Raw genomic sequence first — 17809 nt, forward strand, 5'->3', positions numbered from 1 at the left:
ATGCTCGGGCGAGCACCGGGCAGTAGCGAGCATGCTCGCTCATCACTAATAATCATATTTAATGGGTTGACTAGGATAAGATGGGATAATAGTTTATTCCAAAAGCCGTGCCATACCACATTCATTTCTGAAGAACTGAGCTGCAATCCCAGATTTAATCTATAAACAGACGAAGTGCTATTTCTGTAACCTCATATACCTCTTTAAGTTTAAAAAGCGAATATATCTTTTAAAAAAATGACCTGTTTTTATGTTACATGTATTTTTAAGAAAATGTTAATATAGTTTTTTCTTTTCCATAACCCTATGTTTATTAAAAAAAAAAAAACTGAAATCATGTAGTTTGTGAGCCCTCTCGGGCAGGGTCCTCGCTCCTCCTGTGCCAGTCACTGACTTGTTTTAGATTATTCTAAGTGTTTCTGCTATGTATACCCTTTTCACATGTAAAGCGCTGTGGAATAAATGGCGCTATAATAATAAATAATAATATTCACACTGCCACTTAGCCTAATACTAGAGCCGTACTACTTGTTCTTTTCAGCAGTCTCATTATCATCACAGACAGACTTATAATTAAAAATATAATCTGTATATGTGCTCTATATACCGTAGATTACACAGAATCCACCATTCACAGTAGGTGTTGTCACCAATCCCTTTCTCCCTTCTCCCCCGCCCTTCACAATGACCTTTTCTCAGGTTAGAGCATGAGCAGTAAGTACTTTGATACAACTCAATACTGGGTATGAGTCGGTCTACTGCTGCTTACGTACATGCAGCTGCTGAAAATAGAAGAAAGTATGAGTCTAATATCACACTGGGTGGCCTGTGTGAAAATTGCAAGATTTCTAAAATCAACTGAACTCCCCCATTTCCATCTTTGAATGTGTATGAGGGTGATCTGACAGCACATGCCAGGGCAAAGAATGATTAGGCTGTTGGATTTTGATATATCTGATCCTTTTTTTTTTTTTTTTTATTCAGGAAAGGTAACCCATGGCTAAACGTATCTGACAATGGTTTACTCTTCACTACTCATTCAGCTCTGTCATGTGTTCATGTGTATAGGTGTGCTGGCAGGGGTAACTTCTGGACAAACAAGTGGATGTCCTCCTTTATGGTAACGTTGGCAGCTTTCGTATTATGTTGTGTTTTATCAGCCTGCTTCTAAGCTTTTCTTCAAGACTTGTTTTAAATATGTCAGCATTTCTAGTGTTATTGGTTCCTGACTATGTAAATCGATTTTTGCAGTTTTGTCAGACTTCTATTAGGAATATTTATGTTTTGCTAAATTTTATTCTTTAAGTGTTTGTACTAACTGTGATTAGTGGTTGGTGTGAAGATGATATCATTTTCTGATCAATTTCATTGTGATTAATATGTTAAGAGCCATTGTTTACTTTATTTTGTTTAATATATGTATCCAGACTAGCTATACAATCTTGTAATGATTGATAGGGTAAAGCATGAAGTGAAGTCCACAGATTTCGGACAGGGCAATGGTGGTGGTGCAGATGTTGCACTGTGAATGTCACATGGACTCGCGCTTCTTCTTTGCAGCCCAAGCTTTCTCTGGTGTTGGCCATAGTCCTAAGAAAGTAAAAGTATTTCATGTAATTGTGTTAACATTTAGAGCAGCTAATACTATGGCTGGCCACACACATTCTTCAGCGGTGAGCTAGATGGTCATTCGGCCACAAGCCGTATTCCTGACTTAAGGTTCGTTTACAAGAACCGACCGGCAGCATTAAATGACCACCGATCGGTAAATGTTCACTAATCTAGTTAGTCATTTAATAAACTGTCTACACTGGCAGAACACGCTTAATCATGTGCAGTGAACGATCTGTAACATATAGTTCAGTTCACACAGGCTGCCATTTGTCTCAGGAACACAAGTCCTGTTTACACAGGACGATGAGCTGCTGAGATTTGTGCTTAACAAAAGATCATCAAATATCATTTCACCTGACGAACAAGCGTTTAGCCTGTTTAGACGGCAGTGTTTAAAATAGAAGAAAGAGAGCTGACTTCTATGAGGTTCGGCTTCTGGTTCAAGTTCGAGTAGAGTTCTGGTACCTGAACCAAACTTTTGGACTAAAGTTCGGTCGAACCCGACAAACCCGAACATCCACGGGTCTGCTCATCCCTAGTGGGAAGGAAACTTAGAGCGTTATGGTATGTATGGCGCATGTCTCAGACACAGGCTGATGTTATTTCTAACAGCGACACAGTCACCTTGGTGCAGTATCAGAACAGTCTGACTAATCACAAATGACTAAGAAAGATAATTTTTGGACCTTTTTTTTTTTATTTAAAAAATATGAAAAGTCTGTCAGTGCACTGTTATTAAATAGGCTGTTGAATATTACCAGGTTATCATCTTTTTTTTTTGGTAATGTCACGTTGACATTACTAACCCTGTTTATGTTAAAGGGACTCTATTATCACAGATTGATTTGTTCAGGCGCACCCTCGGCGTTGCCAAACATTTAAATACACTTTCCCACATACTAATGTTCCCTCTATCTCCATCACCTATTTTTTTATTGACAGCTTTGGCTTTATAGAGCCAGAGAAGGGGAGAAATAGATGGAAAACAAGCAGGTGGGAAGGTGCACTGAACTGTTTGGCCACACCAAGGGTTCACTGAACACCTGTACTATGTTTGAAAAGTTATTTTATCCTTACAGACTCACTTTAAAGAGCTTGAAAGGGATTGGACACCGTTTTCAGAGACCTCAGAGTGTTAAACACGTCTTTTTCATCGCAATTGAAGGCTGTGCAGTTTTGCTGTGAATCAAAGTTTTGGGGAAAATTCATTGAACTTGGCGAGTTCAAATTTCATAAGATTCAATCAACTCTATCGAATACATAAAGGGAAAATGTCAGCGCAGGCAATTTTAAAGGAAGGATCGCACACCTCTATGGACTTGATCAAACAGTCACTAACCATCAGTAAGTATGGAGAGTGAGGCAGCACATTGAGTGACATGAACCTTTTATTAACCCATGCTTGGGTTCATTTCACTGGACATGCTGTCTCACTCTCCATATTTATTCTACCTAATACATATAACTGATTTGTTTTAGCCAAGCTACTCGGCAATCTATTATTCTACTTCCCTTCACCAAAGATGTTCATGTTTAAATCTGAACAATTCCCAAGACTATATTAAAACCACAGAATGCCTCTATTCATTCTCATTCTTGAGTTGTTCTTCAAGTTACTGAAATATACTGTATGTTGTAAAAAAATATATATATTGATATTACTTTGCAGACCCTTGGGGTATGACCATGGTCAACATTTGAAATAATGCAGCTCACACTTACTGGTCTTGTTAGTGATCTCATGGGTGCCTTATTTTACATCACCTATGAACTCTGACCGACTGATGCACTTCACTGCAGTTGGGGCTTCATACTTGTACTATGTCTCCTGTTTTACAAGCTTAATAAACTTTTGTTTCCATGTAAATGTTTCAGGTTCAGAAGTATAAAGTCGTCCTTGGGCTTTAATTTTACTGTGCAACTAGGATTGTAATGCCTGCCTACTTTTAGCCATTTTTCCTTGTATATGAATACTAGCAATTACTGGAGATAAAATTTATATTTATTATAAACTTATGTTCTATATGTAGTTTGTAAAATAATTATGACCTCACACAGTACACACTGAGGCCCCCGTATTATGTACCTGTAGGCACTGCGTGTAGAGCTATATGGTGCATAGTGAACATAAAATTTCAGCAGAAAAAAACAAACAAATTGTGCTATTTTCCATCAAATTTCATTATTCAGAGTCTGAAATAGAGCACATGGAGGCCATATGGCTCTATACTGCACAGCCTCATTGTGGAAAGAGATGGACATATTGCCCATGTTCCCCCTTGAAGAATATGCAAATTGTTGTAATATGGAATGCGAATTGTGACTTGTGTTAATGATGGTGATAATATACATAGTTTGACAGTAGGGATAGTGAGAGTTAATGTTTGGGACTAGCCCAGAGTGGGAGGGCCTAAGTTGAAGGGAAAGTGACAGTTTCTTGGAAGTGAGGCAGATGGGGCCTGGAGTGCATAGTGAAAAGGACCTAAGGTCCAATGTGAGCAGTGCCACATTATTTGGTGTCCCTAAGTGAGAGGAGACCGAAAGGAAGCAATAGCAAGATCCGGAGCAGATGTGACTGAGAGACAGAGTGATCTTCCAGAGACAGGTCCTGGGACAGGACGCCTAGCAGTACGACATGGAGTTATAACTCAGAGGTAACGGGCCCAAACGGGACAGAATATGTGAGCTGAAGAGAATGCCCCTGGCGGAAGTTCCAGAGCGTCAGAGGCAGAAGAGATCAGTAAAGGCCATCGTGGCAAAGTAGCTCCCTTAAGGAGAAAAGGACGCAGAACCATAGGACTGTAGTACTGAGCTGGGCTGTGGTGAAGTAAAGAGGAAAGGTAAAGATGAAGGACAAAGAGCGAGAAGAGGAAGGAATATGTGTGTGGAAAATGTTGTTGTGAAAAAAACATTCATCAAGATATGTGCCCCGCTATCTACTGTATATATTCCCTACCAAGTTCCCTTTTAGTAAAAACTTTATTTTTGAATGGTGGTCTCCCTCATTTTAACTGTGAAACATCTGATGATGACAACCCAGCAACATTGGTCACATGCGGCCTGTATGGGCATAGCGCCCTCACAGCACAAGTCCACACAGCCAGCCAGGACCCCCGTCTTCATGTAATATGCCGGGGTGCAAGAGACTAGTACCCCGCCCACAGCTACCACCCCGCCCCACGTTACACTTGCGCGGTTGTACAAACTCCATTCAAACAGCTCTGTGATGGACATAGGGCTTTAGTAATGTTCTTGAGACTGTGAATATAAATGGTATTTAAAGGGAATCTGTCACATGAAAAAACGCTGTTAATCTGCAGGTTAATGGCATTCTGAACCTGCCAGGCATTGTCATGGGAGTGGCGCCAGCGTGGGTTTAATCACCGCTCTGTGTATTGAAAGTGGCGGCTGTAACCGCATCGCCAGCACTGACTGACAGCTCGCTCATCATTAAGGCCTGCTATCGTTCGGTCACCAATCCTCAGCACTGACTGAGTGTTACCCCTGTGACTGAAATCTGAACACAGCCAGGAGTAATAAAGTTAATTTCCTCCTGGCAGCGGGGCTCGGTACCAGGCAGGTTCCAAACTATTAACCTGTAGATTAACCCCATGTCTGCAAGTTATCAGACCGCGCTCGGATGTCATCATTTTTCCGGACTGCCAGAAAGAGGGTGGAAAAACTTTTTTTTTTTTTCTCCTCATACGTGAAAAACTGATGACACTTGAACCAAACTCTGATTAAAAAAATGGTCCATTTTTCTCATGCATGGAAAATACTGATGTCTGAATGCGGCCATCATTCCTGGACCTTTCTCAACACAAACGACCACTGGTGAAACGTATCCTAAGATTTGTCTTCCGTGCGCATTGATCCACTGTCCCAGCACGCGGCAATTTAGAAAGACATTGTTGTTGACTCGCTTGATTGCATCACTTGTCTTGAAGAGCCTTTCAAGTTTCATTCTTATAAGCTCCGATATATTTTTATTTTTGCAGTGAGCAATACAAATTCTAGGTGTAGCCCTAGTATAAAAGGTATACAATGAAGCAAATGTAATTCTACACCCAGTTCTCGGGTGTCTTCATTTGCTCTGCTGATGACCCATTCATGATGGAAATCTGGAATGTTTTGTCACAAAATTCATGATCACTGAACACGTTTGTTTGCTTTGTTTTAAATATGAGGTCTGACGTTTGTATTGGGATGTTGTGTGACACATGGCATGTTCACAGTCAGCATTACCTGGCTTAGAAACCTCATTTTTGGTGTTGGGTGTCCATTGAACTGTATTCAGATGTGAAGATGTTTCTTCAGTGTGAACATGCAGGACTCAATAGAAATGTGACCCGAGCACGTGTTTCATTTTGAAGCCAGGATGTAGTGTGTTCTGCGGTGACTGCACTTTCTGCAGATTACTAATCTACTTAAGTATTGGAAAACAGGAGGAGGCGACGCTCTACAGCAGTGTCAGCAACTTCAGATCTTGTGTCTTGCTTACGATGTAAGGCATTTTGTTTAGGCTTTGATACCCAAAATATAAGCATGCTATACTCAAAGAAAGAAATATATATTTTTTTGACTCCAATGAAGTGTTTTGTCTAGTTTCTCGAAAGTGTGTGGGTCCAGGTTAGGATGGGGCGTGACTAATCATACGTGACAAATTCATCCTAATTTACGCCACAAGGGTACAAAGATGTACGTCAGCCCCAGCTACCTGTGTGAAATGACAAAGCCAGTTTCTGATTCATGCTTCCCGTGGATCAGGCAGCATAAATCCGCTTTCAGGTTCACTTTAAGCCTGACTTGAAGTCCTGCCTTAGTTTCATATGGTTGGATTTTTACTACATATCTAGCTTTTACTAGCAGCTGGCTACTGTAAAAGCAAAGTGGATATTAAGTTTTCCAGTCTTAGGCTGCGTGCCCACTATGCGTTTTTGCCAGGAATTTCCGCAGCGAAAACGCTTGGTAATACGTGCCCCATGATCCCCACTGATAATCCGCATGTGCTGTGCACATGCTGCGGAAATTTCCACTGCGGATTATCATTGCGGAAAAAAACGCAGCATGTCCATTAATTTTGCGGACACGCAGTGTAATTGCCGCAATTGACTTGAATTGAACCGCATAATATTCATATGAGCACATTTGCACAAGCGGATATCATACGGTTCAATGTGCGGATGGTACCCGGGTTTGGAGAAGAGGAGACTCATAGAACCTGTTAAAAAAAGAATTTAAAATAAAAAATAAAGATTATACTTACCTCCCGATGGCCCCCGGTCTCCTCAGCGATGCGTCCGGTCTGTTGTATGGGTCGCGGTGGTGTGAAACACCCCATCTTGACTGAAAAAAAACAGAAATGTAGAGATTTTTGGAAATTTATTAAAAACGTTACCCCCTTAGACCTCAGTCCAGAGCCTCCCACCTAGCCAAATCAGTTCTCATACTTTGCACTGACGAGGGCCAACAGCCCGAAACACCATGCCTGCAAATTGAGATTCTGATTTGGCTTTCATCATGACGTCATTTAGTCATGTGACAGGTAACGCGACCGACGACGTTTTTACCATTCTTATTCTTTTTTTTTTTTTTAACTATTACTTGGTCATACTATATAAATCCATGCCGGTTGCATGGATTTATATAGTGTGACCAAGTTGTCAAGCACTTTTCCAAGTGATGCTAAAAGCGCTTGATAACCCGCATGCAAAAACGCTTGACAAACGCTTCTACCTGGCAGGAAAAAACGCATGTAAAATCCGCATGCGTTTTTCCTGCCAGGGAGAAGCGGAAAAAATATGCAGCATTTCTGCATCGTGTGCACTTAGCCTTAGATTGATTTGATAATAAAGTGGTAAATATATCTCAATTATATAATGCAGTTTAAAATTGCATTATACTAATTCCTTGCCCATGACTACATGTAGAAATGTAATTCTTTAAGGCTGATCATTCTATTATTTTCTTGTAATGAGTGACTGGTTATTGTGCCAACAATTCGTGAGTCAACTATTGCACATTTTACCAATTAGTTGCAGTGAAAAACAGGATCTACCCACATAGTCCCCTGGATGCATTTACCCAGCAATGTTTTTAAACCTATTAAAAGTAGGAAGTTTTGATTAGAAGCGCATCCTGTAGTTTACAACAAAATCTTTAATCCAGATTTTGGCAGCTCTGTTTATTCCTATCATTAAATTGTATTTTAGCTAGGGTTCTGCACTAAAGCAAACAAGTAAATTAAATTGGTATGGTCATAATTTGGTTTTGACAGTGTGGTGACTGAGTCAGCGCATGCGCATACCGCGATCTCCGGCGCCATTGTAGTGAAGACACTGTGTGTGCGAATTCTCAGACACCTTCAACAAAATGGAGCCCGATATCGTGGGATGCGCTTGCGTTGACTCCGGCACCATTTTATTGAAGAATTCTATAAACGTGAACATAGCAGTGCGCACGTGACGCCCATCGCCATTATCCCTATGGCTGGCGCGTTTTCACTATGTTGACGATGTGATACTGTTAGAACCCTCCTGTTTGTTTTTTCCATCTTGTGTTTTGTGGTCACGTGACCATCTGCCTATATATTCCAGCTCCGCCCTTTTGGCCTTGCTGGACTTCAGTGTTGTTTGACTGTTTTGCTAGCCAGGTGCTTCTGTGCCTATCTCTGTCAGTTCGCTTGGTCCTTCTGGGACCTCTAGTACCTTTTTGTCAGTTTATCTTTTAGTGTTCTGCAACAACCTTCTCAGTTCAGGAGGTGTCCCATTTTTGTTCCAGTCCATAGTTCTTTTAGGGACCCCTTCCTCATGCTATAGGTCTTTGTTCAGACTTTCCGAGGACTAAGGCGGGTCTGTTCGCAAGGAACAGGCAGCCCGCTACATTGTAGGGATTCAGCATAGTCTTACTGTAGGGATAGCTTTCCCCCTTCTTTCCTTAGTACTTGTTGCAGATCATAACAGTAAGTCCAGCCCAAAAAAAACTAAAGGAAAGAAATTCGGGGATCAGTATGGCTTCTGTCCAGGATTTGGCTCAACGCTTGCAGGGATTATCTCTGGAGGTGGCCGAGCTCAAGCAACATGTGAGTAGTTGTTCTGAAGCGCATTTTGTGAAACCCAAGGTAGGACTGCCTGATGTTTTTTTATGGTAAACAGCAATTTTTTTTTTCCTTTAAAAATGCTTGTTTGTCCCAGGTCCTCTGGGAATGAATCACAGCACATTGGTTTTATTATGTCACTTTTGCGCAATGAACCACAAGGGTGGGCCTTTTCTGTCCAACCTAATGATCCATGCTTAAGGTCGGTGGAAGAATTTTTTTCTGCTATGGGTCTATTATATGACGATCCTGATCGAATCTCATCTGCTGAGGCAGAACTCAGGCATTTGAATCAGGGGTCAGGTGATGTTGAAAATTATTGCACACACTTTAGAAGATGGGCTTCAGAAGTCAAATGGAATGATCCTGCTCTGAAATGTCTATTTCTTTCTGGTCTGAGTGAAAGGGTTAAGGATTTGCTAATTGCATTCCCCACACCTGAGACTCTGCAGGATGCCATGCAATTAGCTGTTTGTGTGGATAGGAGGTTGAGATCTAGGCAGAAAGAGGTAAAGACTCCTGTAATGCCAGGTCCTAGTACCCAGAAAATCTGCTCAGACGGATGGAGGTTGGGGCAATGTCGCTCCGCTCTTAGGAAAGAGACCGGAGGTTCGCCGAGGGATTGTGTCTTTATTGTGGTAAAGCTGACCATTTGATTAAGTATTGTGCGCTTCGTTTAAGTAAAGAAAAAAAAAAAGGTCAGGTACGCCCATATAGCTTGTTTACGCTCTGCAGGAGTATTTCTTTCAGGGAGTACTACTTTGCAGGAAAATTTAATTGAATTTCAGGTATTTGTGGATTGTGGTTCAACACTTGTGTGATTGATTGATAAATGGTTTTTGGAAAAACTTAAATTGAAATCGAAACCTTTGTCATCACCTATTTCTGTGATTGCAATTGATAACACTCCCTTGAAATGTATTACTCAAATGGTTGCTGCATTTCCCCTCACTATCAATGGACTTCACCAAGAAATTTTGGACTTCATAGAATCATAGAATGGTAGAGTTGGAAGGGACCTCCTGGGTCATCTGGTCCAACCCCCTGCTCAAAGCAGGATTCACTAAATCATCTCAGACAGATGTCTGTCCAGCCTCTGTTTGAAGACGTCCATTGAAGGGGAACTCACCACCTCTAGTAGCAGCCTGTTCCACTCATTGATCACCCTAACTGTCAAAAAGTTTTTTCTAATATCTAATCTGTGTTTCCTCCCATTCAGTTTCATCCCATTGCTTCTAGTCTTTCCTTGTGCAAATGAGAATAAAGATGATCCTTCTACAATGTTACAGCCCTTGAGATATTTTTAGCCAGCTATTAAGTCTCCTCTCAGTCTTCTTTTTGCAAGCTAAACATTCCCAAATCCTGTAACCGTTCCATATAGGACATGGTTTGCAGACCGGTCACCATTCTGGTCGCTCTTCTCTGAATTTGCTCCAGTTTTTCGATGTCTTTTTTAAAATGTGGTGCCCAAAACTGGAGGCAGCATTCCAGATGAGGTCTGACCAAAGAGGAGTAAAGTCCGATAATGACTTCACGTGATCTAGACTGTATGCTTCTGTTAATACATCCCAGAATTGTATTTGCCTTTTTTGCTGCTGCATCACACTGTTGACTCATGTTCAGTCTATGATCTATTAGTATACCTAAGTCTTTTTCACATGTGCTGTTGCTTAGCTCTATTCCTCCCATTTTGTATATGCTTTTTTCATTTTTATTGCCCATATGTAGTACTTTGCATTTTTCCCTGTTAAAAACCATTCTGTTGGTTGCTGCCTACTGCTCCAGTTTATTTAGGTCTTTTTGAATCCTCTCTCTCTCTTCTCTAGTATAAACTATCCCGCCTAGCTTTGTGTCATCAGCAAATTTAATCCGTTTACCCTCAATTCCTCCATCTAAATCATTGATAAAGATGTTGAACAATACAGGTCCCAGGACATAGCCCTGTTGTACTACACTTGAGACATTCATCCAACTGGATGTGAAGCCATTTACGACAACTCTTTGAGTCCGATCACTAAGTCAGTTATGAATCCACCTAACAGTTGCGTGGTCCATTCCATACTTGGTAATTTTTTCAATAAGGATGGTGTGAGATACTTTGTCAAATGCTTTGCTGAAGTCAAGATATACATTATCTACTGCATTTCCCTGATCCAACCAGTCAGTGATTCTGTCAGTGATTCTGTCATAGAAGGGAATTAAGTTAGTCTGACATGACTTGTTAGTTACAAACCCATGCTGACTCTGGTTAATCACTTCATTCTTATCCAGGTACTTACATACATGTTGTTTAATAATTTGTTCAAAGATCTTTCCTGGTATAGAAGTCAGACTCACCGGCCTATAGTTCCCTGGGTCCACCTTCTTCCCCTTTTTGAAGATAGGAACAACATTTACTCTTCTCCAGTCTTCAGGGACTTCTCCTGTTCTCCAAGAATTTTCAAATATTATGGAGAGTGGTTCTAAAATTTCTTCTACGATCTCCTTCAATATTCTGGGGTGTAATTCATCTGGACCTGGAGACTTGAACTAATTCATGTTAGCTAAATATTCCCTCACAATCTCTCTGTTTACAGATAACTTGGATTCTTCTATTCCTTTAATAGGACAGTGAAGATCAGTTGATGTTACATTTTCTTTCTAAGAGAAAACAGATGCAAAATCGGAATTAAAAAGTTCGGCCTTCTCAACATCCTTTCTTACCATTTCGCCATTTTCATCCTGTAAAAATTCTATAGCATCTTTGACTTTTCTTTTACTTTTGGCGTACCCCCAAAATCCTTTTTTTATTGCTTTTGACATCTCTTGCAAGCCTTAATTCATTGTCAGCTTTAGCTATCCTGATACGTGCCCTACAGGATCTGCAGACTGCATTATAATCTTCTTTAGATATGCCTCCCTCTTTCCATTTGCTAAACATTTCTTTCTTTCTTTTTAGCATGTGTTTAAGTTCTGTGTTCATCTATCCTGGTTTCCTTAAATGCTTCCCATTCTTCCTACTTTTCGGGATTGTTAACGATTGTGCTTTTGAGAATCTCATTTTTAAAAATTTCCCATACTTCCTGGACATTTTTGTCCTTAAGGACATCCAGCCATTGGATCCCACCTATTCTCTTTCTGAGTCGCTTAAAATCTGCCTTTCTGAAATCTAACCTTGAAGTTTGAGTCTTCACATCCCTTCCTCCTCTAGTTATCCAAAATTCTATAATAGCATGATCGCTGCCTCCTAGGGTTCCAGCCACTTTTACCTCCTCAACCATTTCCTCCATGTTTATAAGGATTAGATCCAAAGTAGCAGACCCCCTTGTTTTATCCCCTACCTTTTGGAAGATAAAGTTGTCAGCAAGAGAGGATAAGAATTTGCTTGACCTGTTTGCTTGACCTGTTGACTTGGTTGTATTAAATAATTTACCCTCTCCGGCTGTTCTGGGATTGCCTTGCTTAAAACTGCACAATCCTTTGCTGGACTGGTCTACTAATATGATAAAGTCTTGGAGTCCTAAATGCTATGTTAAATGTTGTAATGGTCGCATTGCTGCTGTGGAAAAAGGGGAATTACCGGTACCTATTCAAGATTTTTGGAGTGTTTTTTCGGTGGAGGAGTCGCAAGTTTTACCTCCTCATAGGGATTATGATTGCGCCATTGAGTTTGTTCCGGGAGCTACTCTTCCCAAGAGTCACTTGTTTAATCTGACTATGCCTGAAAGAAAGGCCTTGGAGGAGTACATACAGACTAGCCTGGCTGCTGGTCACATTAGACCTTCTAAGTCGCCTGTGGCAGTTGGATTTTTCTTTGTTAAAAAAAAGGACGGGGGTTAACGTCCATGTCTGGATTTTCGTGAAATTAATAAAATTACCGTACGCAATCCCTACCCATTGCCGCTAATTCCTGACTTGTTAACCAGTTAGTGGGGGCCAAGTGGTTCTCTAAGATTGATCTCCGGGAGGCATACAATTTGTTACGAGAGAAGGAGGGTGATGAATGGAAAACTGCTTTTAACACTCCGGTAGGTCATTTTGAGAATCTGGTGATGCCTTTTGGTCTTACCAATGCACCTGCATTTTTTCAGAACCTTATTGATGACATCCTTAGACCTTTGATTGGTAAGAATGTGGTTGTGTATTTAGATGACATTTTGATTTGTTCGCCAGATCTGGAGTCTCATTGGCAGAGTGTACGTGAAGTTTTACAGTTATTGAGTGATAATTCACTCTTTGCTAAGCTGGAGAAATGTAAGTTCGCTGTGCAGAAAATTAGTTTTTTGGGCTACATTGTCTCCAGCGAGGGCTTTGAGGTGGACCCGGTGAAGGTTCAGGCTGTGCAGGAATGGCCTAGGCCTATTGGTTTAAAATCTATACAGAGATTTTTGGGTTTTGCCAATTATTATTATTACAGGAAATTCATTAAGAATTTTTCGGTAATTGTTAAGCCTCTAACCGATCTCACCAGGAAAGATGCGAATATGGCCCAGTGGACTACTGAGGCCATTGAAGCGTTTAAGTATCTCAAAGAGAGGTTCAGTTCTGCCCCTATCCTTATGCAGCCTGATGAGACCAAGCCTTTTTTGGTCGAGGTCAATGCTTCATCAGCGGGGGTCCCCTTCCTTATGCTATAGGTCTTCGTTCAGACTAGCCGAGGACTAAGGCGGGTCTGTTCACAAGGAACAGGCAGCCCGCTACATCATAGGGATTCAGCTTACTCTTACTGTAGGGATAGCTTTCCCCTTTCTTTCCTTAGTACTTGTTGCAGATCATAACAAATACATTACTTCAATAAAATGGTGCCCGAGTAAGCTCATGCGCATACCACTATCTCTGGCACCATTTTAGTAAAGACCTTGTATATGCAAATTCGCAGACAGTGGTTTTAAAAAAATAAATAAATAAATAAAAAAATATATATGGCACCAGATAGTGCGGTATGCGTATGTGCGGACTTCGGTGCCATTTTATTGAAATATTGTACTACAAAATTATAGTGATGAGCAGTCCGGCTCTTTTTGGTGATCTGGCTCTCCTGGCTCCACTCACCAAAAAGAGCCGGCTCTTTTGGATCCTAAATGGGTCCCTATTAAAAAAACTGTTCACCATACGTGAATGAATATTTAAGATGACGTTAATGCGGCCGAAACCCCTTCATCTGAATCATGTTACTCAGAGATTTAGATTGAAACCCCCATATAAGCGCCAGATAGTTATGATCCAAAATGTTATGTAAAATGTTCCCAATAGAAGCTTGAACTTAATGCACAAAAAAAGCAAGTCCCCACTCAGGTCCGTTATTGGTCAATGGAAATATAGGGGTTTTCCCGTTAAGGGTAGCAGAAAGGCTCTGGAAAATTCTATGGCTCCTCACCCCCCAAAAAGAAATCCAGCGAATTCTGTGCTCCCAAATCCAAATGCCCTCTCCCTTCTGAGCTCCACAGTGTGCCTAAACCGCAGCTAGTGTCCACATGTTTGGCATTTCTGTAGCGATGAGAGCCCGCCTAATTTACGGGTGCATGTCTCCAGAAACACAAACTGGGCACTGCAATGGACTGGGCACTGCAACGGCAGTTTGCAATTTTCACTCAGCAACATCCACTGCTGCTGGTTTCTGGAAAAGACCCATGGAGTCAAAATCGTCACTACACCTGTAGATAAATACCCAAATGGGCATAATTTCCAAAATGGGGTCACTTGAGGGGGGATTCTGCTCTTCTAGCACTTAGGGGCTCTATATATGGAGTCCGCAAACTATTCTAGGAAAATCTGCGCTCCAGGTGGCAAATAGCACTTTGTCCCTCCCGAGTCTTGCCGTGTGACTAAGCAGTACTGTACAGCCACATATGGGGTATATCTACATTCAGCAGAAATTGTGGGGCAAATTTTGGAGTAATTTTTATCCATTTACCAGTGTGAAAATGTAAAATCTGGGGCTAAAACAAAATTTTGGTGGTAAAAGTGTAATTATTTTTTTCTTCACTGCCCAATGGTATTAAATTCTGTGGCACACCTGTCGTGTCGGTATGATCACTGTACCCCTAGATAAATTCATTGAGAGGTGTAGTTTGTAAAATGGGGTCTCTTATGGGGGGGTCTGCTGTGCTGGCACCTCAGTGGCTCTGCCAATATGACATAGCACTCTCAAACCAGCCCAGCAAAATCTGAACTCTGATATGGTGCTTCTTCACTTCTAAGCTATGCACTGTGTCTGAAAAGCAGTTTTGACCACATATGGGGTATCGACGTACACAGGAAAAATTGCACAACAAATTTAGGGGTCCATTTTATCCTGCTGTCATTGAGAAAATGAAAAAAATTGGGCTAAAACAACTTTTTTGTGGGGAAAATATTTTTTTTTTTCATTTTTACATATCCTTGTTGTAAAATTCTGTGAAGCACCTGTGGGTTCAAGGTTCTTACCACACATATAGATACGTTCCCTGAGGGGTTCAGTTTCCAAAATGGGGTCACCTGTGGGGGTTTACCACTGTTAAGTCACATCAGGGGCTTTCCAAACGTGACTTGACACCCGCAGACCGCATCAAAGTCTGCGTTCCAAAACTCTGTCCTTACTGAGCCCTGCCATGCTCCCAAACAGTAGTTTTCCTCCGGAGAAATTGCACAACAAATTTTCTCCTGTTACTTTTGTGAAAATTGAAAAATTTGGGTCTAAAGTTACAATTTTTGTGAAAAAAAAAGTCACTTGTTCATTTTTTCCTTCTACATTCATATAGACACTTCAAATGTGATATGGTACCTAAAAAAAAAATGTTTTTTGTAAATTTTGTTGGAAAAATGAGAAATTGCTGGTCAACTTTAAACCCTTAACTTCCTAACAAAAAAAAATTGTTTCCAAAATTATGCTGATGTAAAGTAGACATATGGAAAATGTTATTTATTAACTACTATGCTCAAAAAAAAAATAAAGGGAACACTCAAATAACACATCCTATATTTGAATGAATAAAATATTCTCATTGAATACTTTGTTCTGTGCTGACAACAAAATCACACAAAAATCATCAATGGAAATCAAATTTATTAACCAATGGAGGCCTGGATTTGGAGTCACCCCCAAAATTAAAGTGGAAAACACACTACAGGCTGATCCAACTTTGATGTAATATTCTTAAAACAAGTCAAAATGAGGCTTAGTATTGTGTGTGGCCTCCACGTGCCTGTATGACCTCCCTACAACGCCTGGGCATGCTCCTGATGAGGTTGCGGATGGTCTCCTGTGGGATCTCCTCCCAGACCTGGACTAAAGCATCCGCCAACTCCTGGACAGTCTGTGGTGCAACGTGACGTTGGTGGATGGAGAGAAACATGATGTCCCAGATGTGCTCAATTGGATTCAGGTCTGGGGAACGGGCGGGCCAGTCTATAGCTTCAATGCCTTCATCTTGCAGGAACTGCTGACACACTCCAGCCACATGAGGTCTGGCATTGTCCTGCATTGGGAGGAACCCAGGGCCAACCGCACCAGCATATGGTCTCACAAGGGGTCTGAGGATCTCATCTCGGTACCTAATGGCAGTCAGGCTACCTCTGGCGAGCACATGGAGGGCTGTGTGGCCCTCCAAAGAAATGCCACCCCACACCATTACTGACCCACTGCCAAACCGTTCATGCTGAAGGATGTTGCAGGCAACAGATCGCTCTCCACGGCGTCTCCAGACTCTGTCATGTCTGTCACATGTGCTCAGTGTGAACCTGCTTTCATCTGTGAAGAGCACAGGGCGCCAGTGGCGACTTTGCCAATGCTAGTGTTCTGTGGCAAATGGCAAGCATCCTGCACGGTGTTGGGCTGTGAGCACAACCCCCATCTGTGGACGTTGGGCCCTCATACCACCCTCATGGAGTCGGTTTCTAACCGTTTGTGCAGACACATGCACATTTGTGGCCTGCTGGAGGTCATTTTGTGGTCCTGCTGCTGGATTTTTGCCCTCCTACGGCCCCCTCCACGTCTCCTGGTGTACTGACCTGTCTCCTGGTAGCGCCTCTGGACACTACGCTAACAGACACAGCAAACCTTCTTGCCACAGCTCGCATTGATGTGCCATCCTGGATGAGCTGTACTACCTGAGCAACTTCTGTGGGTTGTAGAGTCCGCCTCATGCTACCACAAGTGTGAAAGCACAACCAACATTCAAAAGTGACCAAAACATCAGCCAGAAAGCATTGGTACTGAGATGTGGTCTGTGGTCCCCACCTGCAGAACCACTCCTTTATTGTGTGTCTTGATAATTGCCAATAATTTCCATCTATTGTCTATTCCATTTGCACAACAGCATGTGAAATTGATTGTCAATCAGTGTTGCTTCCTAAGTGGACAGTTTGATTTCACAGAAGTTTGATTTACTTGGAGTTATATTCTGTTGTTTAAGTGTTCCCTTTATTTGTTTGAGCAGTGTATTTTGTGTGACATAACTCTTTGATTTAAGGGCAAAAAAAATTGAAAGTTTGAAAATTGCTAAATTTTCACAGAATTTTAATTTTTTTTCACAAATAAACGAAAAGTCATATTGTGGAAATTTTACCAATACCATGAAGTACAATATGTCTTGAAAAAACAGTCTCAGAATCAATGGGATCCGGTAAAACGTTGTAGAGTTCTCATAAAGTGACAGCTGTCAGAATTGTAAAATTTGGGCCGGTCATGAAGGTGAAAACATACTCAGGGGTGAAGGGGTTATATATGGTCCGGTACATATATTATTAAGATCAAAATAAAAGTTAGTGTTCCTGTCTTTTTAAAAAATAATGTGAATAAATGTAAGGGCTTATCATGAATTTTTCAACATTGGTTGACCACAATGAGCGCAAAATGGCTTACTCATCACATGTACTAGATATTGTTATGGATTTATTCGTAATCCCACAACCTCGCTGGTCTTTCCTGAGATTGCCTCTGGCAGTATTATAAAATGAGGGGAAGGAGACAGTTACTGAAACGTTCTGAGAAGTTAGGATGAAGTCCCTGTGATCAGGTGAGGAAATGGAAATGTATCAGGCATACTGTTAGCTGGATTGGCTGAACCTAATCGCCATTAATGGGAGACTGGGATCAGTCTAGTGGCCTAAATAATGTGTAATGTTCTGTCATAATCTCCA

The 17809-nt window shown here is 41.3% G+C and overlaps 1 protein-coding gene across 4 annotated transcripts in view; it reads left to right on the plus strand.

Annotated features, from left to right (window-relative positions):
- The window catches only part of IQGAP2 (IQ motif containing GTPase activating protein 2), a 366951-nt gene that overhangs the window by 69109 nt on the left and 280033 nt on the right, over positions 1 to 17809 (plus strand). The window contains exon 1 of one of the 4 annotated variants that reach the window (XM_073680152.1): positions 985 to 1120. The exons of the other annotated variants lie outside the window; for them this stretch is intronic. The gene's annotated coding sequence lies outside the window, so the exon portion shown is untranslated. Of the gene's footprint in view, positions 1 to 984; positions 1121 to 17809 lie in introns of those variants that run through there. 4 annotated transcript variants of the gene reach the window in all.

The sequence above is a fragment of the Phyllobates terribilis genome, unplaced genomic scaffold (assembly GCF_046119375.1).
Source record: "Phyllobates terribilis strain yellow unplaced genomic scaffold, ASM4611937v1 Scaffold_1__5_contigs__length_1240528914, whole genome shotgun sequence".
NCBI classification, from domain to species: domain Eukaryota; kingdom Metazoa; phylum Chordata; class Amphibia; order Anura; family Dendrobatidae; genus Phyllobates; species Phyllobates terribilis.